We start from the raw sequence: 23,262 nt of genomic DNA, 5'->3' as shown, positions 1-23,262 counted from the left end.
AATTTATCGATGCCTTCACTATCTTCTAATTTATTGGAGTATAAGGATTCAAAATAATTTTTGATTATCTTCTGTATATCTGAGGTGTCTGTTGTGATATTGCCTTTTTCATCCTGTATGCTAGTAATTTGAGTTCTCTCTCTTCTTCTCTTCGCTAGCATGGCTAAGGGTCTGTCGATTTTGTTTATTTTTTCAAAGAACCAACTTTTAGTTTTGTCAATTTTTTCAATTGTTTCTTTTGTTTCGATTTCATTAATTTCAGCTCTGATTTTAATTATTTCTTGCCTTCTACTTCTTTTGCTGTTGTTTTGCTCTTCTTTTTCTAGGATTTTGAGATGAAGTATGAGATCATTTATTTGTTGGTTTTTTCTTTTTTTAAGGAATGAACTCCAAGCAATGAATTTTCCTCTTAGAACTGCTTTCAATGTGTCCCATAGATTCCGATATGTTGTGTCAGTGTTTTCATTAATCTCTAAGAATTTTTTAATTTCCTCCTTGATGTCTTCTATAACCCATTGATCATTCAGTAACCTATTGTTCATTCTCCAAGTGATGTATTCTATTTCCTTCCTTCTTTTATCATTGATTTTCAGTTCCATTCCATTATGATCAGATAGGATGCATGGTATTATCTCTACTCCTTTGTATTGTCTAAGAGTTTCCCTGTGACATAATATATGATCTATTTTTGAGAAGGATCCATGTGCTGCTGAGAAAAAAGTGTAACTGCTTGATGTTGGGTGGTATATTCTACATATGTCAATTAAGTCTAGGTTATTAATTGTGTTATTGAGTTCTATAGTTTCCTTATTCAACTTTTGTTTGGAAGATCTGTCCAGTGGCGAGAGAGGTGTGTTGAAGTCTCCCATGATTATTGTATGGTGGTCTATTAGACTCTTGAATTTGAGAAGAGTTTGTTTGATGAACATAGCTGCACCATTGTTTGGGGCATATATATTTATGATTGTTATGTCTTGTTGGTGTATGGTTCCCTTAAGCAGTATGTAGTGTCCCTCTTTATCCATTTTGATTAACTTTGGCTTGAAATCTATTTTATTTGATATGAGTATGGACACTCCTGCTTGTTTCCAAAGTCCATATGAGTGATATGATTTTTCCCAACCTTTCACCTTCAGCCTATGTATGTCTTTTCCTATCAAATGCGTCTCCTGTAGGCAGCATATTGTTGGGTCTTGTTTTGTGATCCATTCTACTAGCCTGTGTCTCTTGATTGGTGAGTTTAAGCCATTAACATTTAGGGTTATTATTGAGATATGGGTTGTTCTTCCAGCCATATTTGTTTATTTATGTTACTAAACATGGTTTGTTTTCCTCTTTGATTATTTTTCCCCCCTTTACTGTCCTACCTCCCACTGTTGGTTTTCATTGTTATTTTCCATTTCCTCTTCCTGTAATGTTTTGCCAAGGATGTTTCGAAGAGATGGTTTTCTAGCTGCAAATTCTTTTAACTTTTGTTTATCGTGGAAGGTTTTAATTTCATCTTCCATCCTGAAGCTTAATTTCGCTGGAAACACAATTCTTGGTTGGAACCCATTTTCTTTCAGTGTTTGAAATATGTTATTCCAGGATCTTCTAGCTTTCAGAGTCTGTGTTGAAAGATCAGCTGTTATCCTGATTGGCTTACCCCTAAATGTGATCTGCTTCCTTTCTCTTGTAGCTTTTAAAATTCTCTCCTTATTCTGTATGTTGGGCATCTTCATTATAATGTGTCTAGGTGTGGGTCTGTTATGATTTTGCACATTCGGCGTCCTGTAGGCTTCTAGGATTTGGGATTCTGTCTCATTCTTCAAGTCTGGGAAGTTTTCTCGTATTATTTCATTAAATAGATTGCTCATTCCTTTTGTTTGAAACTCTGTCCCTTCCTGTATCCCAATGACTCTTAAATTTGGTCTCTTGATGTTATCCCATATTTCTTGGATGTTCTGCTCATGGTTTCTTAACAGTCTTGCTGAGCTGTCTATGTTCTTTTCAAGTTGAAATACTTTATCTTCATTGTCTGATGTTCTATCTTCTAAGTGTTCTACTCTGCTGGTAGTATTCTCAATTGAGTTTTTAAATTGGTTTATTGCTTCCTGCATTTCTAGGATTTCTGTTTGTTTGTTTTTTATAACCTCTATCTCCCTGTATAGTTGATCTTTTGCTTCTTGGATTTGTTTATGTAATTCATTGTTGAAGTGATCTTTCATTGTCTGATTTTGCTGTCTGATGTCTTCCTTGAGACTCCAGATCATCTGAAGCATGTATATCCTGAATTCTTTATCTGACATTCCATCTGCTGCAGCTATTACCTCTTCTAACGTTGAGTTGACCTGCATTGCTTGTGGTCCTTTCTTTCCTTGTCTCTTCATACTGTTCGCATTCCTTTCTACTTGGTGAAACTGTTGTGCTATTGAATTTTCCCCCTATATATTTATATTGGTCTTGTATAGTTGCAAAGTCTCCCTCGCAGGCGCAGGCGGCGGCTCTGCCCCTCCTCCAATTGGGGCAATGTGCCTACCATGCCGGCAGGCCACTGGGCCTGCTCTGCCGGTCGGTAGCAGGTCCGCCTACCTTGCAGTCGCGATCGGCGGCTCTGTCCCTCTGCGGGCCGCTAGGCTTGTTCTGTTGGTGGTCGCAGTTCTGCCTACTTTGCAGGCGCAGGCAGCAGCACTGCCCCTCTGCAGTCAAAAGTGATTTTCAAGTATCCAGTATAAAAAGATACAGAGTGAATATTTCCATTCACAAAAATAGAGGAATAGAATGAAGGGGTAGCTTCAGCTTTAGCTTCCTCCTTACATCTCCATGCGTTACCCTCTCAGGTGCAACCTGCAGGGACTCCCACCCTGCTTCACTTTTCCTGGCTTTCCAGGCATTACTTTGAAATCTTGGTGGAAGCCTCCATGACCCCCTAATTCCAGCATCTTGCAATCCTGCACAACCATCCCCATGTGTTTGACACGAAGATCTGCCACCCTCTGGAGCAGTAGCCATGTCTCCAGGGACCATTGCTGTAGCAGTCTCTGGATGCCTGGGTAACTGAGCACGTTGAAAAACTTCCTAGGCTCCCTGGGTGCCCCACTGGTTTCTTCTCAAGAGAACTTTTACTTTTACTCCCCTGAGCCTGAGATGGGTATGGTCTCAAGCCATCTTTCTTATGGTCTCTGGGCAAAGCCTTTAGCATTTCTTTAGTGGTGTTAATGTCTTGAACAACTGCAACTTCCTTAACCCCAGTTTTATTCCTGTCCTTAAAGGCCAAGGTTTTTCAAATATTTCTGCTCTGCTTTTGACTACTGAATATTACAATAAACTTGTCTAAAAGCTGCCAGCAGTATCTGTGCTGTGCCTAAATGTATGTTACCTAGATATTTTTCTGCCAGATTATGAAGTGCATTGTTTTTAAAATCAGCCTCACAGAAAGTCTCAGGACACGGCAAAATGCAGACAGCTTCTCAGCCAAAACTAATGTCCTCTATTCCAATTACAAATAGCATCCTCCTTTTCCTCTAAACTCACTTGAGTCCTGTCTTCGCTGCCCATGGTCCTATTGCCATTATTGTCTCCTGAGTTCCCACCAGAATTGGCCATGAATCTCCTCTTACAACTGTCTAAAGCATTTCCAGCTTGTACTGCTACACATCTCAAAATTAATCCCACCAATTCCAAAAAGCTCCAAAAGCTTCTGATCCATGTGGTCAAGTTAATCACAGCAATGACCCCACTCTTGTTATCAATTTCTGTTTTAGTCAGCTTTTTTGATGCTGTGACATAACACTTCTTCCTTGTTGACTCTATTACATTGAAATTATCCAATGAGCCAGGTGCAGTAGTGCATGTCTATATCCCAGGGACTAAGGAGGATGAGGCAGGAGGATTAGAGGTTCAAGGCCAGCCTTGGAAACTTAGAAAGATTCTGTCTCCAAATAAAAATAAAAGGACTGGGATGTACTCAGTGGTCAAGTGCCCTTGGGTTCAATCCAGAAACAAAATGAAGAAGGAGAGGGGCTGGAGTTGTTACTCATTGGTAGAGCACTTGCCTAGCTTGTGTGAGGCACTGGGCTTGATTCTCAGCACCACACATAAATAAATGAATAAAATAAAAGCCCATCAATATCTAAAAAATATTTTTAAAAATGAAGAAGGAGAAAGAGAGGCAAAGGGAGAGAAAGGGTAAGAGGGGAGAAGGAGAGGGGAGAGTAAATTATTCAATGAGAAATCTTCCCAAGAAATACAGCAGCCCACAAGACCTTGTTCTGCTTTCACTCGGCTGTCATAATCAAACATCAGTCTTCTGGGTGACTTTGGCTCTCTTGGCATGCTGGGTCTCCCTTCTTAGGATCTATGAGTGTAATCAATCCTTTCATTTCATATAACCCTGAGTGTAATGTCCATGGCCATGTTAGAATGGGGTCTTACTTTCATTTACACCATAGGGTTCTCTTGTCTGTCCCTTTTCTTAGCCATTGCTCTTTTGTCTTCCTGTCATTCCATTTTAATTTACCATGCTCACTAAGTTTTTAATTAGTTATCCCAGGGAAGAAAACAGGACACCCTAAATTCTTTATGTGCATCTACATTGTCTTTTGTTGTTAAATATTTGTGGAATTTTATTGTTGAAATAATACATTTTCAGAATCTAACTTACACAGAGAAGATTTCCATGATGAACGATACTCGTTTCTGTAGACTTAAAGATGTTGTCCAAGAGAGATCCTTAAGTCTTCCACTATTTAGCATTGGAAAGAGGATTTTTGTGGCAGTAAGTTGACTATAAACTTAATAAAACCCTGTGTCTCGGACATCATCACCTTTGCCTCAGATATGACACTTTCAATGGAAGTGAGTGATCAGAGTAAGCACCTGAAAAGATATCAAGTAGAACTCCATTTTAAAAAATTATGTGATTTGTAGTTATGCATACATAGTAGTTGGGTTCATTTTGACAAAATTATATACATGTGAAATTTGATTGATTTCATTTCAGTCTCCAGTAGCCCCCACCTTTTCCCTTCCCCTCCTCCCTGACCCTATTCTCCTTCCTCTACTTTAGTAGTATTCTCTTCCTTCCTTCATTATTTCTTTCTTTATGATTATTGCTTTATAGATATACATAAAGGTAGAATTCACCAGGGTATATTTACACATGCACACAGCAGTGATTTTGTTAAATTTGTTCCAGATTTCCTCCTCTTTCCTGTTCCTCCTCTCTCCCTCTCATCTCTTTCTTCTACCCTACTGATCTTCTCTATATGTTTATGATATCAGCCCCCACTCTTCTGATTTTTATCATTTTTCTGTAGCTGCCACATATAAGAGAAAATATTTCATCCTTGACTTTCCGAGTGGCTCATTTTACTTAGCACTTAGCATGAAACTCTTCAGTTTCATCCAAATATTTGGAAAATTCCATAATTTCATTCATCTTTGTGGCTGATAAAACTTCATTTTGTATATATACCCCATTATCTTTATCTACTCACCTGTTGGTGGTCATATGGGAAGGTTCCATAACTTGGATATTGTGACTTTTGCTGCTATAAATATTGATTTGCCTGTATCATTATACCATGCTGATTTTAGTCTTTTGAATAAATACTAAGCAATGAAATAGCTGTATCATATGGTGGTTCCATTTCTGGTCTCATGAGGCATCTCATGCTTTCAGAGTGGTTGTATAATTTGCAGTATGAGTAACGTTTCCCCCAACATCCTCAGCAGCCGTTATTATTATATGTATTCTTGATAATTGCCATTCTGACTGGAATGAGATAAAATCTTAGTGTAGCTTTGATGTGCATTTCCCTGATTTCTAGAGATGTTGACCATTTTTCATACATTTGTTGGCCTTTAGTGTTTCCTTTTCTGAAAAAAATGTCTGCTCAATTAATTTGACCATTGGATCTTTATTTTATTATTTTATATTTTGTTTTTGTTTTTATGGTGTCGAGATTTTTGAGTTCTTTATATATTCTGGATATTAATTCCCTGTCAGAGGAGTAGTGGAAAAGATTGTCTCCCAGTTTGTAGACTTTTCATGTTCTTAATTGTTTCCTTTGCTGTGCAGAGGCTTTTTAATTTAATACCACACCACTTGTTGATTCTTGATTTCATTTCTTGAGATTTGGAGTTCTTGTTAAGAAAGTTGGTGCCTGTACCAGTATGATGGAATGTTGATCTCACACTTTTTCTAGCAGTTGCAAAGTTTGGGGGATGATTTCTAAGTCTTTGATCCACTTTGAGTTGACTTTTGTGCAGGGATCTAGCTTAAAACTTCTACATAGGGATATCCAGTTTCCCTAGCACCATTTGTTTAAAAAGCTGTCTTTTCTTAATGTATATTTTTGGCAACTTTTTCAAGTATCAGATAACTGTAAGCATGTGGGTTTGTGTCTGTGTCTTCCATTGGTCTTCTTGTCTCTTTTGCTTCTAGTACTATGCTGTTTTTGTTTCTATAGATCTGTAGTATTATTTGAGATCAGGTATTGCGATGCCTCCTGCATTGCTTTTCTTGTTCAAGATTGCTTCAGTTCTTTGAAGTCTCTTCTTCTTTCAAATAAATTTTAGGACTGTTTTCACTAGTTCTGTGAAGAATGTCATTGCTTGCTTGATTGAATGTGTACAATGTTTTTGGTAATATGGCCATTTTGACAATATTAATTTTGCATATCCATGAATATGGTCTTTCCATCTTCCGGGTTCTTCAATTTCTTTCTTTGGTGTTCTCAATTTTTTAATGTAGATCTGACAGAATCAGATCACACTCTTTTGTGATTCAGTGGCCTTCTTGTCAGCCTGGCACTGGAGTCTCCAAGCCACACCCGGGCTTGGAAATGCCAGAACCTGGAGATCTGCAGCTGCTGTGCATTTGCTCTGGCTGCACCTATGAGTGCAGGGCTCCACCCAGCTCAGCGTCAGCCTGGCTTTGGCTCAGGAACCTTCCGGAGAGGACGAGGGATGTGAATAGCCATTGTTGTCTTCCCCAGGAAAGTTCAGATGAAAGATCCTCCTTGGCATTCCTGTCTCTACTGAAGACGGATGCCACCGTGAGGTTCTGGGCCTCACGTGAGGTTGCAGCCATTGTCTGCAATGTCCGTGGCGTCGGTGGAAGATTGTTACAAATCAGAGAAGAGCCTCCATGCATCTGTCCTACCTGTCTGTTCTCCCAGCAGCAGGTCAGCAAAGGAGAAGATGCACAGGTAGACTCCAGCTTGGGAGACAGAAAGGCGCCTGTATCCTGTCATGTCAATCTGCGGGGAAGATAGAACGAAATGTAACTTTATTTATTTTTTTGCCTTCCACATTTTCTTATTGGTGCATTATAGTTGTATATAATGCCAGGGTTTGTTGTTACATGTTCATACATGCACACAATATATCAATATAACTTTGCAAAATGTAACTTTTAAATTAATATTATTGTTTTCACTTTTATATATTTCTGCAATATTAACCTGATCATGAGGACATTTATTGAGCATTAATGAACTAGAATCACAGAACAAATTCTTTAAATTTTTATTTAAAAACTTTTTAAAAAATTTTGTTTAATTAGTTATATATGACAGTAGAATGCATGTATGTACTTTGACATATCACACATAGATGGGGTATAATTTCTCATTTTTCTGAGTGTACCTGTTTCAGAATCATTTTGGTCACATAGTCACATATATACTGAATAAACTGAATAAATTTATAAGGAAAAATATGTGATAGCAAACTGTAGAGGCCTTGGAATAACATCAGATTCTGTGGGGCAGGAAGCAGACAACCTGAACCAGGAACTTGTTTGCCAAGAAATAAAGCAGTGAAAAAAAGAATACATACAGAACTTATGAAACTCACATTGATGACTGTTTTTCAGGGAGCTCAGGAGCCAACTGGAAAAGCTCCCATTGTCCAACATGGGAACCATTCAGACAAAAACAAGTTAACTCTGGTGTGGTTTGAATGTTTGTGCTCCTTCCAAACTGATGTTGAAACTTCACCTCCAAAGGAATAGTATTAAGAGGTGGGAAACTTAGGGGCAGTTTTGATTGCTGGTCTTCTACCCTCCTGGTAGAAATTATGGCTTGTATAAAAGAATTCTGTAGTTGTTCTTCCCCATTTTGCTATGCTATAGTTTTTTGCCATCTTAAGTGTTTATTATACACAGTTGAATGAGGTGGCATCATTCATCACTTTCTCCCTCTATGTCTAGTTTTTCTCTGTTTTAATATAGTAACACACCAAACACAATATTCTAATCTTATTTAAGGTGATACTTCTTGGAAGGGACACAAAAGCAGACTTGAAATACACAAAAATAAAAACATCAGTAATAAAACATTAGCAAAATAAGGAGGCATGCAACCTCTAGTGCCGCAGTCTGGCTGGGCACAATCAGGAACCACTTGTCAAAAGAAACTAACTTTATTTTTAGAACCACACATGCCAAACAAAACAGCCTCTCAGGAAAAACCCTCAGAGCCTCAACTGCCACCACCGGCTTTCCACAAGCCTCTCTCTCCCACACAAGCTTCTCTCCACCTCCCACAATCCTCCTGCTCTTGAGGCCGATTGGCTGGGTCACGTGGGCGGAGCCAAAAAAGTCCCCCAATGAGCAGCTCCGTGGTCTGAAAGGGCAGGGAAACAGCCCAATGAGCATCACCGCAGAGGAGCCAATCAGCTAGATGTTGCTGGGGCCGAGGAGCCAATCAGCTAGATGTTGCTGGGGCCGCTGTGAGCCAATCATCAGCCGGCAGCTGGAAGTTTGCTGGCAGCTGGAAGTTTGCTGGGGCCCCTTCGGCTGTGGCTCTCAACATCCCCCCCTCTCTGTTTAAACAACAAGCATGTGGCTTAGGGACCGTGCCTGCCTTAGGTTGTCCAATAGTACATATGGTCCTTAGGTTGGTACCATTGCAATTGGATCTTACCCGTCACTGACTACCGGTCCAGTATACAGCCACACCTGTGGAGAGGTCTTTGTACCAGCGGGGGGGTGAGGTTCTTTGCCTCACCTCTGTTGGCCCCCAAATTTTAGCTGGACGATCATGACAAGCAGAAGGGAGGAAGATACACCAAGCCAATTGACGGCTCCTTTTGGACAAATTGTACCACCGATGACATCATCAGCAAAAATACCCCAACACTACCACAAGTCGCTGCACCAACAGATAGTTCACAATGCATACAGGTGAGCTCACAATGTGTCCAGGCAAGTTCTGCAAGCAGTTCAGTGATGGCTATTGTAGAAGCTGTAGATTGGTTTTATCTTTGACTTCACCAGCACTAGGATGAAGATAGGAATTCTGGCAATAATGGCTAAAGAAAAAATTATGTAACATTCCAGAAGGCACTAAAAGAAAACAATTTTCTTAACAATTTACATTATCTTTAAGAGAATTATTAAATATAATGAAAAGGAAAGGTGAAAGTAAACAAACAGATCTGTTAACCTTCTTTTTTGTTTACATATTAAAAAAATCCTCAACAGTTGTTTACCCAATTTAAATTAAACCATATAAATCACGTGAAAAAAAATATTTGGATCCATTTTATCATGAGCGCTCATCATATATGATATATGGACATACATACATTCAAACATATAACACAAAACACAAGTGTGCACACATAATATAATACATAAAACACGTAACATTATAGTAAAGGCCTTATAACTTTTTACAGGTGAAATCTCCATTGCAATGTTTAAAAACTCTATAGTCAAAAAATAGAACTGATCAGCAAAACATTAACCTAGGTCTGTATGAGCTCAAAAAACAAAATAGAACTTCATGATATGGCAAAGGGCAATAATAAAATAGATATTGAAAAAAGCATCCTGGTTCTGTTGCAGATGTAAGAATAGCCAAACTGGAGTTTTGGATATCAGTTGTTATGGATTTGAGCCAAATCATCTTCTTTTTGGTCTGTAGAAATCGCTTTAGTTAATCTTTCTGGAATCCAAATCGGCTGCTGTTCTCCCTGTGGAAACACATAAACAGACCCCCGACTCCAGACAATCACTGGGTCAGGACCTTGGTTAATCTCTCTGGAATCCAAATCGGCTGCTGTTCTCCCTGTGGAAACACACAAACAGACCCCCGACTCCAGACAATTACTGGGTCAGGACCTTTCCATTGTCCTGTTAGAATATCCTTCCAAAGTACCTTGGGCTTATGCACATTTTTTGGACACATATGCCTTTCTGCAGCACTAAGTCCTGATGAATCCAAATTTAAAAAGTTTAGAGTAAAAAGGGTTATTTTAAGTTTATCTTTGGGGAATATATACCCCTTCCCAATTCCTTCTTTTTGCTTTAATAAGTACATTTTAATAGTTTGATGAGCTCTTTCAACTATGCCTTGTCCCTGTGGATTGTATGGGATTCCTGTTATATGAGTAATGCCAAATGTTGAGCAAAATTGTTTAAAAGAGGTAGAAGTATAACCAGGGGCATTATCTGTTTTTAACTGTTTTGGAACACCCACAGTGGCAAAATTTTGTAAGCAATGAGCTATAACATCTTTAGTTTTTTCTCCGGCATGAAGGGATCCCATCAAAAATCCAGAAGAAGTATCAACTGTAACATGCAAATATTTTAATTTTCCAAATTCTGGCAAGTGTGTGACGTCCATCTGCCAAATATGGTTAGGTATCAATCCTCTAGGATTGACTCCAAGATTAACTTGTGGTAAAAAGGTCACACAATTTTGACATTGTTTTATTATTTGTCTAGCTTGTTCCTTAGTTATTTTAAAACGCTTTTGTAAAGTATTAGCATTGACATGGAACTTTTTATGAAAATTTATAGCTTCTTCTAGTGTAGAGAAAATATGTATGTCATGTGTAGTTTTATCTGCTAAATCATTGCCCAAACTAAGGGCTCCAGGCAATCCTGTATGTGCCCTGATATGTCCTATAAAGAATGGATCTTTTCTGTCCCAGATTAGACTTTGTATAGTGGAAAGCAAAGAGAAAACAGTAGAAGAAGGGGAAATCCTACCAGCATCTTCAAGAGATACTATAGCATTAACTACATACTGACTATCAGAAAATAAATTAAATACAGAATCTTTAAACATCACAAAAGCTTGTAAAACTGCATTAAGCTCTACCTTTTGAGCTGATTGTTTGGGTACTAAAAATGTAAAAGTTTGATCAGGGGTAACTACTGCTGCTGTACCATTATTTGACCCATCAGTGAATATATTTGGAGCATTCATGATAGGTGTTTTTCTTGTCATTTTTGGAAAAATTACAGGATGCAATGACCAAAAAGACAATAAAGGATTAGATGGTAAGTGGTTATCAAATGAAACATTAGATTTGCACATGATTATTGCCCAAGTATTTAACTCATTAGCTAACTCATCAATTTGATTCATAGTATATGGAGTAATAATTTTATTGGGAGAAATTCCAAACACTCCCTTTGCTGCTTTTATTCCTTTGAGTATTAATTGTCCTACAGCCTCAGGATACCTAGTAAGAATAGTGTTAGGAGAATAAGATAAATGTATCCATAATAATGGACCTTCTTGCCAAAATACTCCTGTAGGAATATTTTTTGTTGGTAGTACAATAAATAATAAAGGCAAACTTATATCAATTCTATCCAAATGCATATTTTCCATATATGTTTCAATGATTTTTAATGCCTTTCTTGCTTCAGGCTTTAACATTCGGGGTGAATTTGGATCTGATGGACCTTTTAGGATATCAAATAAAGGTCCCAACTCTCCTGTTGGTATACCTAAGTAAGACCTTATCCAATTTATGTCTCCTAATAACTTTTGAAAGTCATTAAGTGATTTGAGTTGATCTACTCGTATTTGAATTTTTGGTGGATGGACCATGGTTGAGGATAATAGAACTCCTAAATAATTAATTGGAAAATTTAATTGTACTTTATCTATTGCTATCTCTAGATTATAATTTTTTAATAAGTTTGTAAGTGTGGCATAACATTCTAGCAATGTGTTTTTATCTTTGTGTGCTAATAATACATCATCCATATAGTGAAATATTTATAGTTCAGGATTTTGATTTCTAAGTGGCTGGATTACTTTGTTAACATAAATTTGACACATAGTTGGGCTGTTAGCCATCCCTTGAGGGAGTACTTTCCATTCATATCTCTGATCAGGACCTTCATGATTCAGTGCAGGGATAGTAAATGCAAAACGTGGACTATCCTCAGGATGAATTGGAATTGAAAAAAAAAACAATCTTTAATATCTATAACTAAAACATACCAGGTTTTTGGCAAAGCAGACAACTGAGGAATCCCTGATTGAGCAGGTCCCATAATAACCATCTCATTATTAATGGCTCTTAAATCTTGCAATAATCTCCATTTACCAGATTTCTTTTTGATGACAAAAATGGGAGTATTATGGGGAGATACAGAAGGTTGTATATGTCCTTCTGCTAATTGTTGTTTGACCAGGTCATGGGCTGCTTGTATCTTTTCTTTAGTCAGGGGCCACTGAGGAACCCATACTGGTCTTTCTGATTTCCAAGTAATTTTTGTCTCAGTGGCCCTTTCTGAAAATCCAACCCATGTCTGTCTGTTCCTTGATCTATTTGTATTGGTGCTGCTATACCTTGTTCTTGTTTTTCTAATCTTTTTCCTTTCCTAAAACCTTGTCTAGTCATAATAGTGGGTGCATTTTGGTTGATGTTATTTGTTAATGTCAAACCTAATTGATCTAGGACATCTCGTCCCCATAAATTTATAGGAAGATGATCCAATACATATGGCTGTATAGTTCCTTCACATCCTTCAGGATCCTTCCAATCTAATACCATTGCACTTCTATGGGGATTAGTTGCCACTTCTAGGCCTCGAAGCGTTTGAGTGGCTTGTTGTAATGGCCAATGTTTTGGCCATTCTTGACGAGAGATGATGCTAAGGTCTGCACCTGTATCCAGTAGCCCATTAAATTCATGTCCTTGAATATTTAGTTTTAGCATGGGGCGAGAATCTAAATTTAAAGAAAGCATAGCCCAATCTACACCTGTGGAGCCTAATCCCTTGGAACCTCTTTCTACAGTACGACTGGAAAATTTATCATGTAGGCTGGGTATTATTAGTAACTGTGCTATTCTATCTCCTGGTGAAATTACTGATATACCCTTTGGAGAACTGGCTATAATTTTTATTTCACCTTCATAATCGGGATCAATTACCCCAGGACTTATCATAAGTCCTTTTAGAGTAGAAGAGCTGCGTCCCAATAATAAGCCTACTGTTCCTTTGGGAAGAGGTCCTTTCACCCCTGTGGGAATGATTTGAACTCCCATCTCTGGAGTTAGTACTGCTCTGGCGGAGGTGCAGATGTCCAACCCTGCGCTCCCTCTGGTTTGTCTGATGAGGGATCTGATGGACAATGTGTCCTGGGCACTACCCTGATGGGGTTGCTGGGTTCCTCCAGTGCTCCGTATATTTGTGGTTTTGGGCCCCGGAGCATTGGGGCCCCCTGTCCATTTTTTGGCAATGGAGCCCGATGCCTTTCTCCACGATATCATGGATAAACACCTGGTCCTTGTTCGTTTTTTGATAATGGAGTACCCTCTATGGTGGTTTGAGAACGGCATTCATTAGCCCAATGTCTCCCTCTACGGCATCGTGGGCAAATACCTGGTATTCTACTCCTTTGATACCTAGTTTTGTTAAACCCTCCTCCAATGGGGCAATTCCTTTTAAAATGTCCTGTTTGTTCACAATTGTAGCATGTTCTTGGCCTGGCATCTAAAGCCTGTTTTACTGCAGCTGCCACAATTTGCCCTTGTTCATTAATGTCTCTGGCATCTAAAGCCTGTTTTACTGCAGCTGCCATGACTTGCTCTTGTTCATTAATGTCTCTACATAATTTAATATATGTGTTTAAATCTTCATGTTTCCATGGTCTAATGATATCTCTGCACCAACGATTCGCTTGCTCATAAGCCAGGTGTTTTAGTAATGGCATTGCTTGTTCTGTATTCCCAAAAACTCTGGTAGCTGTTTGAATAAGCCTATCTACAAATTCAGCATAAGGTTCATTAGCTCCTTGTATTACCTTAGATAATTGACCTTGTAAACCTCCATGTCCTTGTAAAGTCTTCCATGCCTTAATTGCATCTGCAGCAATTTGTGCGTATACGCCAGGATCATATGCAATTTGTTGCTGCTGATCCTCATAAGGTCCCTTTCCTAACAACATATCTAGATTTCTCTGAGGATAACCAGCTGCTGCATTTTGCCTAGCCGTCTCCTTGCAAAATTCCTCATTGGCAACCTTCCATAACGGGTATTGTCCTCCATTTAGCACAGCTTTACACATATTAGCCCAATCTGCTGGCGTCATGTTCAAGTTGTTAATGGATTCGACCATGCTTACAGTGAAGTGTGCTTGAGGACCGTAGGTTGTTACAGCCTCTTTTAGCTGCTTCACTGTTTTGAAATTTAAAACTTGGTAAAATCGCTGCCCTCCTGCCTCAAATACAGGGCATGTTAATATTTGAGATCTTGTCTCAGGATCCCAACTATCAACTGCGGGGGTTGGGGGCCTCCCAGCATATGGAGGTGGCGCTGTTGGTTGGACACTTACGCCCTCTGGTGATAGAAAGGTGTTAGTAGCAGTCTCCTGTAGAGGTGGTGCTGTTGGTTGGACACTTACACCCTCTGGTGATAGAAAGGTGTTAGTAGCAGTCTCCTGTTGTAACTTTCCCCCTGATGGCTTTTTCTGTTTTACACTTTCTTTCTCTGTCTGACTAGCTTGAGAGGCCTTCTCTTTTACTTGAATCTTTTCCTCTGTCTGACTAACTTGAGAGACCTTCTCTTTTACTTGAATCATTATGTCTTCTCCTTCCTCTACCATTGTCTGAACTGAAGGCTTTGGACTAAGCAAACAAGATATGAACATCCACAATGGCAATGTGCCAACTGGCAGAGTCCCTGGGCTTTTCTTTTCTATTCTTTTTAAATCTTCACCATGATGGTTCCATTGTGATATATTTAACAACTCCTCCTTAAAAAGCCATGGGCTACATTTTTGTATTGGATCAACGTATGCCCTGACTGCTCTTGATTTTACTGGGATGCCTCCTTCCTCTAACAATTTACTTAACACTCTTTCAGTTTGTTTTTTACTAATTTCTGATCCCATATTTCTACTATAATACAACCCAACAAGATGACGCCAAACAAAACCGAGACAGAATGAAATAAAAAGGGAACAACAAAAAGTCATTATAGCCTTTCTATCCTCCTGACATGGGCATCCGTCCTTTCTCCCTATCTGTTCCTCAGACGTAAATAGTTTTTCCTCAGATGTGAGCGGTTTTTCTTCCGTCTCACTCATCTCCAGGGACAGGCAACTTAAAACAAAAGTGAAGCAAAATAAAAGAGGAATCTTAAAATGGCTACCCATCCTCTCGCCCTGCCCTCAGGGACGAGCAGTTTCACTTACCCTCAGTCGCTCCCCGTACGGGCCACCAAATGCCGCAGTCTGGCTGGGCACAATCAGGAGCCACTTGTCAAAAGAAACTAACTTTATTTTTAGAACCACACACGCCAAACAAAACAGCCTCTCAGGAAAAACCCTCAGAGCCTCAACTGCCACCACCGGCTTTCCACAAGCCTCTCTCTCCCACACAAGCTTCTCCCCACCTCCCACAATCCTCCTGCTCTTGAGGCCGATTGGCTGGGTCACGTGGGCGGAGCCAAAAAAGTCCCCCAATGAGCAGCTCCGTGGTCTGAAAGGGCAGGGAAACAGCCCAATGAGCATCACCGCAGAGGAGCCAATCAGCTAGATGTTGCTGGGGCCGAGGAGCCAATCAGCTAGATGTTGCTGGGGCCGCTGTGAGCCAATCATCAGCCAGCAGCGGGAAGTTTGCTGGCAGCTAGAAGTTTGCTGGGGCCCCTTTGGCTGTGGCTCTCAACATCTCCCCCTCTCTGTTTAAACAACAAGCATGTGGCTTAGGGACCGTGCCTGTTAGGCAGTCCAATTCAACATATGGTCCTTACCCGTCATCGGATGAACTGACCTCTAGGCGTCAGCCTCCTGTCTTAGGTTGGTACCACTGCAATTGGATCATACCCGTCACTGACTACCGGTCCAGCATACAGCCATACTTGTGGATAGGCCTTTGCACCTGTGGGGGGGTGAGGTTCTTTGCCTCACCTCTGTTATGGTTAATTAAAGTCTCCAGGATCATCAGATAAATCTCTTCTTCTGAAGACATAGGATTCCCATGTTAATTCTTTAAAGTCCCTTTCTCTCCATCTGTCTGCTTATTTCACAACCCAAAAACACGTTTCTTTCAATTTCTAAAGTGTGCTCAACTCAAGTTAAACCTATAAATTCACACTGAGTGTCCCTGTTCGGGCACCACCTGCTGCCCTCGTCCAGCACAGGCAGCTGAACTAGGGTCACTTGTGTGAACTTGTGGTGATGCAAAATAAAATACACAAAATTTACTGCTGAGAGCCATTGCCAAGTAGGTATGACGCATGGCATGACCCAGGTCATTTGCAGTGACATTGCATGTAAGGTGACCTTGCTCAAGGACCAGGGCGGATCCAGGTTTAGGGTGTATCCTGCTGGGATTAGGGAGTATCCTGCTCCTTGGGTTTAGGGCGGTTCCAGGTTTAAGGTGTACCCTGCTGGGAATAGGGCGTATCCTGCTGCCTCAGGCGTGGCCGCTCCTTGAGTTCCCGTTGAGTTCTCGCGGGATTCAGAGAGTATTTGGGATTCAGAGCCCGGTGGAGTGTGTGGATTTTGCCCAGAACGTGGATTTGCCCAGAACGTGTTTGTAGAGTGCCGGTGTGAGTTCGGGAATAAAGAGTTGCTGTTTGAATCTACAAGCTGTGTGGTGGCTCGTGATTTTGTGCCCAGCCAGACTGCAGCAATTTACCTTTACACAAGCTTCGAGACAGCTTCCCCCAGCCCTCAGACTCAGGATCCCCAAAAGGGAGAGAAAGAGGAAGTCATGAGAGGCTGATGAGAGGGATGGAGCACATTCAGAAGTGAGCTTTTATCTGGAGGGGGACACTGTTCTTAGAAAGTTCTACCCATAAAAGGGCAGGAGGGGTAGGACTACAAGGGAGCAGGTGAGCCTAACTCAACCCCAGCAGGCACGTCTGCACCTGACGACCCATTTGCTATCTGAGCTGGGACAAGGGCCAAGTCACCATGAAATGTAGTGATTGGCCAGAGCCTCGTGCTTCAGGACTAAAAGTCATCAATTGTCACTTTCCAGGCATCCAGAGTGGTTCCCCACAGAACCTCATATAATTTGACATTCTGCATTAAGTAATTTTTTAAATCTTGAGAGAATTTCTTGATCAAATCTTCCATTCTTGGGCAGTTGGTGCAGATTATCTAATTTGTAGTGGGGCCAAATTTGAGTTCTGAGCCTAATGAGGCATTTGATTTTGAGGTCAGTTTGGGAGTAGAGGGTCTTAAAATGGGTAGAGACAGCCCAAGGGATTGTCTCTGGGAATTGACAGGGTAGTTCCCATCAGTGATAGGGGGACCCTCAGGGTCCTGGTGGGCCAAAAGGAGGGCCTCGGAGGGGGGTGGGTACCTATCTGCTGGAGACTGGATGGGGTCTTAACTCCCTGAAGAGTTTAAAGGTGGTGTTTGATGCAGGAACAAAATTACAAAGAGGTCTCTGAATGGTGAGATTTGGTGGGTGTGTAAGGGAAGGGAAGATTGGGAAGGGGAGGAAGTAGAAACAGGATGCCTTCAATGCCATTAAAGGATGTTCTTCAAGAAAATCATGACTTTTGAAGGTCCTGCTCCATACCACCTCCCCAGTGCCTGAGACGAAGCCTGTAAGGTAAGACCTGGGCCTCTGCTCCTGAATAATGACCCCTGGTGAAGAGACAGGAAAGACGTGGGAGAGCCCTGGTAGAGTGTAGGTGTGAGGGTCGCCAGGGCTCCTTCACATAAGTCAGTTTCATAAACTGCTCCAGCGACCTTCCAATACATTCCCCTCTTTACTGAACAAAATTGGAGCTGGAATTCTTAACTTTAGAAAATAATTCTTAACTTTAGAAAATAATTCCACTGACTAAAGCATCACTTTGCTGCTGAGTAAGGTTTTTCTGCATTCTGTCCTGGGCTTGGGCTGTGGGGTCAGAGGACATGGTCCCTTTTGGGAGGCTTTCAGAGGTCATCAGTCTGTAAAGAACTGTGGGGAAAGTTGGAGACACAGTAGGGTCCGGTGGAGAAGCTGGTATAGCTGTTCAAATCTGTGAGAGTTGGAGTGTCTCCAGGAGCATCCATGCCTTCCCATTGCTAACACGTCTTTAGTGCCAGGGATGAGAGTAAATGACATTCAGTTGGGAGAGAGAGACAGCTTGTCTGACACCTGCTCTTGCCCCAGGGACAAGTATGGCCCAAAGGCAGTGAAGAAGGCGACATCACCAGATCATTTGATGATATCACCAGATCATTTCTGAGTGTAAAATGACCCGCTGAGACCTACTGGTCACCCACCCGCTGAGACCTGAGCCATGACTCTATAGGTGACCCATTCAGCCAAGAGTTTGAAGAGGCTACTGATAAGATCACTGTAATGTGGCCCGCATCCTAAAGGGAGAGTAACAGATATGAAAAACAGATAAACAGGAAAGGATCACCAAAACCAGTGCTGAGAGATGAGAACCTTTAAAACAGAAAAACTTGTGCCTACAAATGTCTCCCTTAGCTTGGAGAGTGAAGGAGACAGGTCAGGCGGAGGAGTGGGAGCTGCTGCACTGGCTCTGAGGCTTCTTCCCCTCATTGCTAGCAGGATTCCCAGAGTCGAGGTCCATGAGCCTTGGCCTTGAGGGACCTAAAACCTGGGTTAGAGGTTTTAATTATCTTACTTTTAGTGAAAACCAGAAATAAAGCAATCTGAAACTTTCCATTGAGCAACAATTTACTAAAATCACATTTATGTTTATCACATTTATGTTCAATCTGATTTACCCATTTTTAATTTAGGTTACCCATGAAAAGCAAGTTTAGTTAATATTTTAAGTCATCCTTTTATGTTGAAGAAAAATCCTAGAAGCAGCAATGGACATTATAATCAAAACATTTACTAGAAAATGAGATTTTCCATTGTCTGATCATCTGAAAAGAAAGTATGAATTAGTGATTTTGAAGACATATTATCTTCATTTGTTTATCCAATTTAAATTAAAGTTTTGAATCACGTGAATCAAAGGTATTTGGATCCATATTTTTAAATTTTAGTCTACTGGTTCTGATACATACACACTGTAGACAAGAGTACACAGAACAAACAAGCAAAGGCCTTATAACTTTTAAAACTTATTAGATTAAGAGTCATCTTTTGGAAATTGGCCTCAAAGCAAAGCAGAGTATAAAAAAAACCTTCTATAGTTGGATAATACAGGTCTGATCATAAATTATAATTTAGGCATGCAAGATCAAAATCATTAGCTCAAAAACATAGAATTTAAAAACAAGAATCCTAGGGCTCAGTTGGCAGAGTGCTTGCCTAGCACATGTGAGACACTGGGTTTGATCCTCAGCAATAAAATAAAGGTATTGTGTTCACCCCTACTATAAAAAAAATTTTTAAAGTGTCCTAGAAAAAAATGGTATGGCCACTAATTATTTTAGTAAAGCAACATGAGAGAATGAGAGCGTTAGGAAAAGGGAAAAGGAAAGAGAGAGAGAACTTTGAAGTCATTTTTCTGGGTGGCAGCCGGGGAAGAGTCCACTGACTCTAGTCTTAGTCCCCTGTGGAGCCTGCCCTCTGCATTCTAGCTTCAGCTGGGCCTTGGCCACGCTGCCCAGGGCTTTTTAACCCTACTTTCCCCAGTTGGTAATTGGCCAGGTTTAGACGTAGAAAATTAGGAAACATTATTAGTGGAGATGAGGAAGGTGTCTGGGTCAAAAAACAATTGGACCTTAGAGTCAAAGGGGGAGAGGGTATTGGAGTCATTTTTGAATGGATATTAAGGCCATAGTGGAGGAGAGGGTTCCCTCCTATTTGGGGGCACCCCAGTACTCAGGAGGTATAGGGAGGCAGAGAAGCAAGGAGGCCCAGAGAACCGGAGGGGTCTAAGGAGCCTGCTTGGGGCTTTGGATGTTGTTAAAAAGCAAAGGAGTGAAGTCTCAGAGCAGTCTAGGTGCATGAGGATAGTCCCAGTGACTGGAGGGGCCTTTGTATTACAGAACAAGGTGTTAGCCGGATATTTGTGGGCCAATTGTCGGTAGGTGTTATGGGAGTGTGAAGGCAGGGGTGAAAGTGGGTGTATGAGTATAAGGAAGCGCTTGCATTAGGCTGTAGGTGCAGGCAGTGGGACAGCCACTAGCCATTTCTAGTGGTGAGAAGCGTAGCCGGCAGGTGGTTTCCTTCTCCTTTAGGTATGTTTGGTTAAGGAGTTTATAAGTAAGGTTGAGAGTGTGGTACAGGAAGTCGGTGTTGGTTTAGAGGCCTCAGAGGCTCCAGAGAGAGTGGAGAAGAGTGGTGTCATTAGGAGAGCAACAGGGAATATAGGATACCTTGGAATCAGGCAGGATGGGGGAGCTGTCTCCCTCCAATAGAAAAACCAGAGGTGAGTAGCACACAGAGGCCCAGATAATTAATGGCTAGCAACAGTTTGGGGGTGATTATCCAGTTTCAAGGGGCAGCAATGGCTAGCCCTCTAGCCAGGAGTAGGGTCCTAGGAATTGTGATTAGCAAAGCTAAAAATGTGGGGACCTAATGGTCAAGAGAATGAAGGAAAGAAATAAAAGAGAGTGAACTGTGTAACTTGCTCAGGGGAGAAATCAGAAAGAGTGCCTTGCAGAAAGAGGGTCTGAGCCACTGGGAAAGACAGGCTGGGTGTGAAAGAAGAACTGACGCGAGACAAGTCACCAGAGAGGTTCCAACTTTATTACAAAAGGCTGTGGGATTATATAGATCTACGGAGAGGTGGCAGGACTTAGGTAAGTGATGGGTCACCCGATTATTGGTAAATTCTTCCAGATGTCAGTTACGGAGCCCACGAAATTAGTTCTTATTGGGGCTAAGGTTCCCGCTAGCAGGGTTTGAATATTGGCACTGGCGGGAGCTTTTCATGCTGGCGGGAAAGAGAAAGGCAGGAAGAGAAGCTCCTCAGGTGCCATGTTGGGGTGCGGCTGCTGTTATACCTTTTCCCAACAGGGTGGAAATCCCATGAGGAAAGAGGTCCAGCTCTTGTTGGAGGGCGGCTAGACATCTGTTAAGAAGGCATCTGTTAAGGGTTGGGGAACGTTGATCATCTGTAGTGGGTTCTGGATGGTCCCCTTCTAAGGCAGGTGGTAGCTGAGGGTTCCATGCCTTAGATTTAGGGATTGGATTCTTTAGTGTAGGAATCAGGATCAGTAGAATAGGATGCTGGAGGGTTCTGTCTGGAAGAGGTCGGCGAGCGAGAAGGGAACGTAAACATGCAAGGCCTTTGGCTCCAGCTGCCCCCTTAATGGTAGGATCAGGGGAGAAAGAAGGAGGTGGAGAGGCGGGAGTGGGCGATGTGTTGAGGTCAAGAGAAGGGGAAGGAGGATGAAGGACGGGCCAGACAGGGAAGTTGGCTCCCTATTTAGTGAAGGTGTGTCCCAGTGAGGAGAGGACAGTGTGGCTGGGCCAGGCCATGGAGAAGCATAGGGCGGGGTCGGAAGTGAAGGGTGATCTCTGGGTTAAAAGAGGGAAAATCACTGGGATTGGGAGATAATAGGGTTAAGGGAGAGCCAGCCAGGAGGACCCGTGCAGGGGAGCAGGATGGACCCAGAGTGGGCGAGAGCAAAGAAAAGAGAAGGGAATCTATGCCACTCGTTGTGTAAGTCCTGAATCGTGGTGGGATTGAACGTCCCCTTCTCCAGCCAGGAGGAGTCAATATCTAATTTATACTGGGGCCAGGCTGTGTTCACATAGAAAATGAGCCCACGAGGTTTGAGATCTGGAGTCAAACGGAGAGGCCGGAGGTTTCTGAGGAGCTAGCCAAGGGCGGGGTGTCTCAGGGAATTTTAGACTGAGCAGAGTCCATGGCTGAGAGTTCTCGGGAGCCTAGGGAAATAGAGGAGGACGGGGCGCCCCACAACCTCACTGATCTCCAACACAGAAGCAGACCTTCAGTGAAGGGCCGGCAGGCAATGACCATGAACCCCTCCTGGGTTTCAGCACCAGATGTTAGGGGAACGTTAGGGGAATGTTTGGGGAGCAAACATCCAGGAGCAAATGCTTGTTCACGGAGAACGTCTGCCAGGCGCAGCAGGCAGAGTCCCTTGGATAAAGGTTTATATCTCTTTTAATGAGGAACAAGAGCAAGCTAGAAATGACCTTGGGCGCTGGTGGCTGAAAAACAACAGATTTTTGTATTTAGGGACCTTTGGGGGGGGGGAGTGTATGGGAATAGAGTATCTTAAGTTTCTTTTTCTTGGCAGTTTAGAAGTTTCAGTTCTGAGTCCCAGAACCAAAATGGAGTTACTAATATCTAGGGACCTAACAGGCAGGACCAGGTCAGCCCAAGAATCCCAGGCTAGCCCTAAGATCCCAGGCTAGCCCAAGGATACCAGGCGAGAGAGCAACCTGCTGAGTGAGAGCCCTCTCTGCGCCTGCGCGGAGGTTCGGTTGTTGAGGAGGGGCGGGGCCTGGGTAGTTGAGCGGTTTCACTGAGATTGAGTTCGGCTGTGCATTTAAAAGAGCCAATGAGGCCATTTCACAGTAGGAGAGGTTGGATGGGGGGAATGGGCGAATTTTGAATAGGGGTGAAAGTTCAAGACACTGTGGAGTATGAGAAGAAGCCGCCCCAATAGAAGTCACTGGTCTGTCCCGGCCCACTCGTCAGGGATTGTGATCCTTCAGGCCTTGCACTATCACGCTGTGTGGTGTGGGTTTCCTCCAGGGTCCTCCGGAGGATCGGAGTGCATCTTGTTTTTAGAATAGCACCTCCTGCCCCCCACCTCCTCCAGTTCCCTATAGTGGACACCCCAGGCCTGGGGCACGCTAGGTAGGCCTCTGAGCTGAGCGCTTCCCAGCCACTTTCGCCCTTTTTGAGAGTTACCCTTGTTCTTATTCCCTGTTTCCCAACTAATTTTTCTCTTACCCATGTGTCCTGGTTAAGATCTGCTCACATTAAACCTCACAATCACTTTCCAATTCCACTGAGTCATCTTTCCTGCCAAGATGCTCAGGCTGGCCTTGAACCTGCATCTTCCTGCCTCAGCTGGGATTAGAGGCCCACACCAGGGCACCTGGCAAGAGAATACATTTCTGTCAACAACAGGCTAATTATAGCACTCTAGTCCC

The 23,262-nt window shown here is 42.0% G+C and overlaps 1 protein-coding gene across 1 annotated transcript in view; it reads left to right on the top strand.

Annotated features, from left to right (window-relative positions):
* The window catches only part of LOC124100137 (insulin growth factor-like family member 4), a 52,444-nt gene that overhangs the window by 6,328 nt on the left and 22,854 nt on the right, over positions 1-23,262 (top strand). The window lies entirely within an intron of this gene.

This window comes from Marmota monax, unplaced genomic scaffold (assembly GCF_021218885.2).
Source record: "Marmota monax isolate L192 unplaced genomic scaffold, Marmota_monax_Labrador192_F-V1.1 WCK01_AAM20220418_F8-fsc00149, whole genome shotgun sequence".
In the NCBI taxonomy this organism is placed as follows: Eukaryota; Metazoa; Chordata; class Mammalia; order Rodentia; family Sciuridae; genus Marmota; species Marmota monax.
The sequence above is the reverse complement of the archived record's forward strand: the minus strand, read 5'-3'. Positions and strand labels throughout refer to the sequence as shown.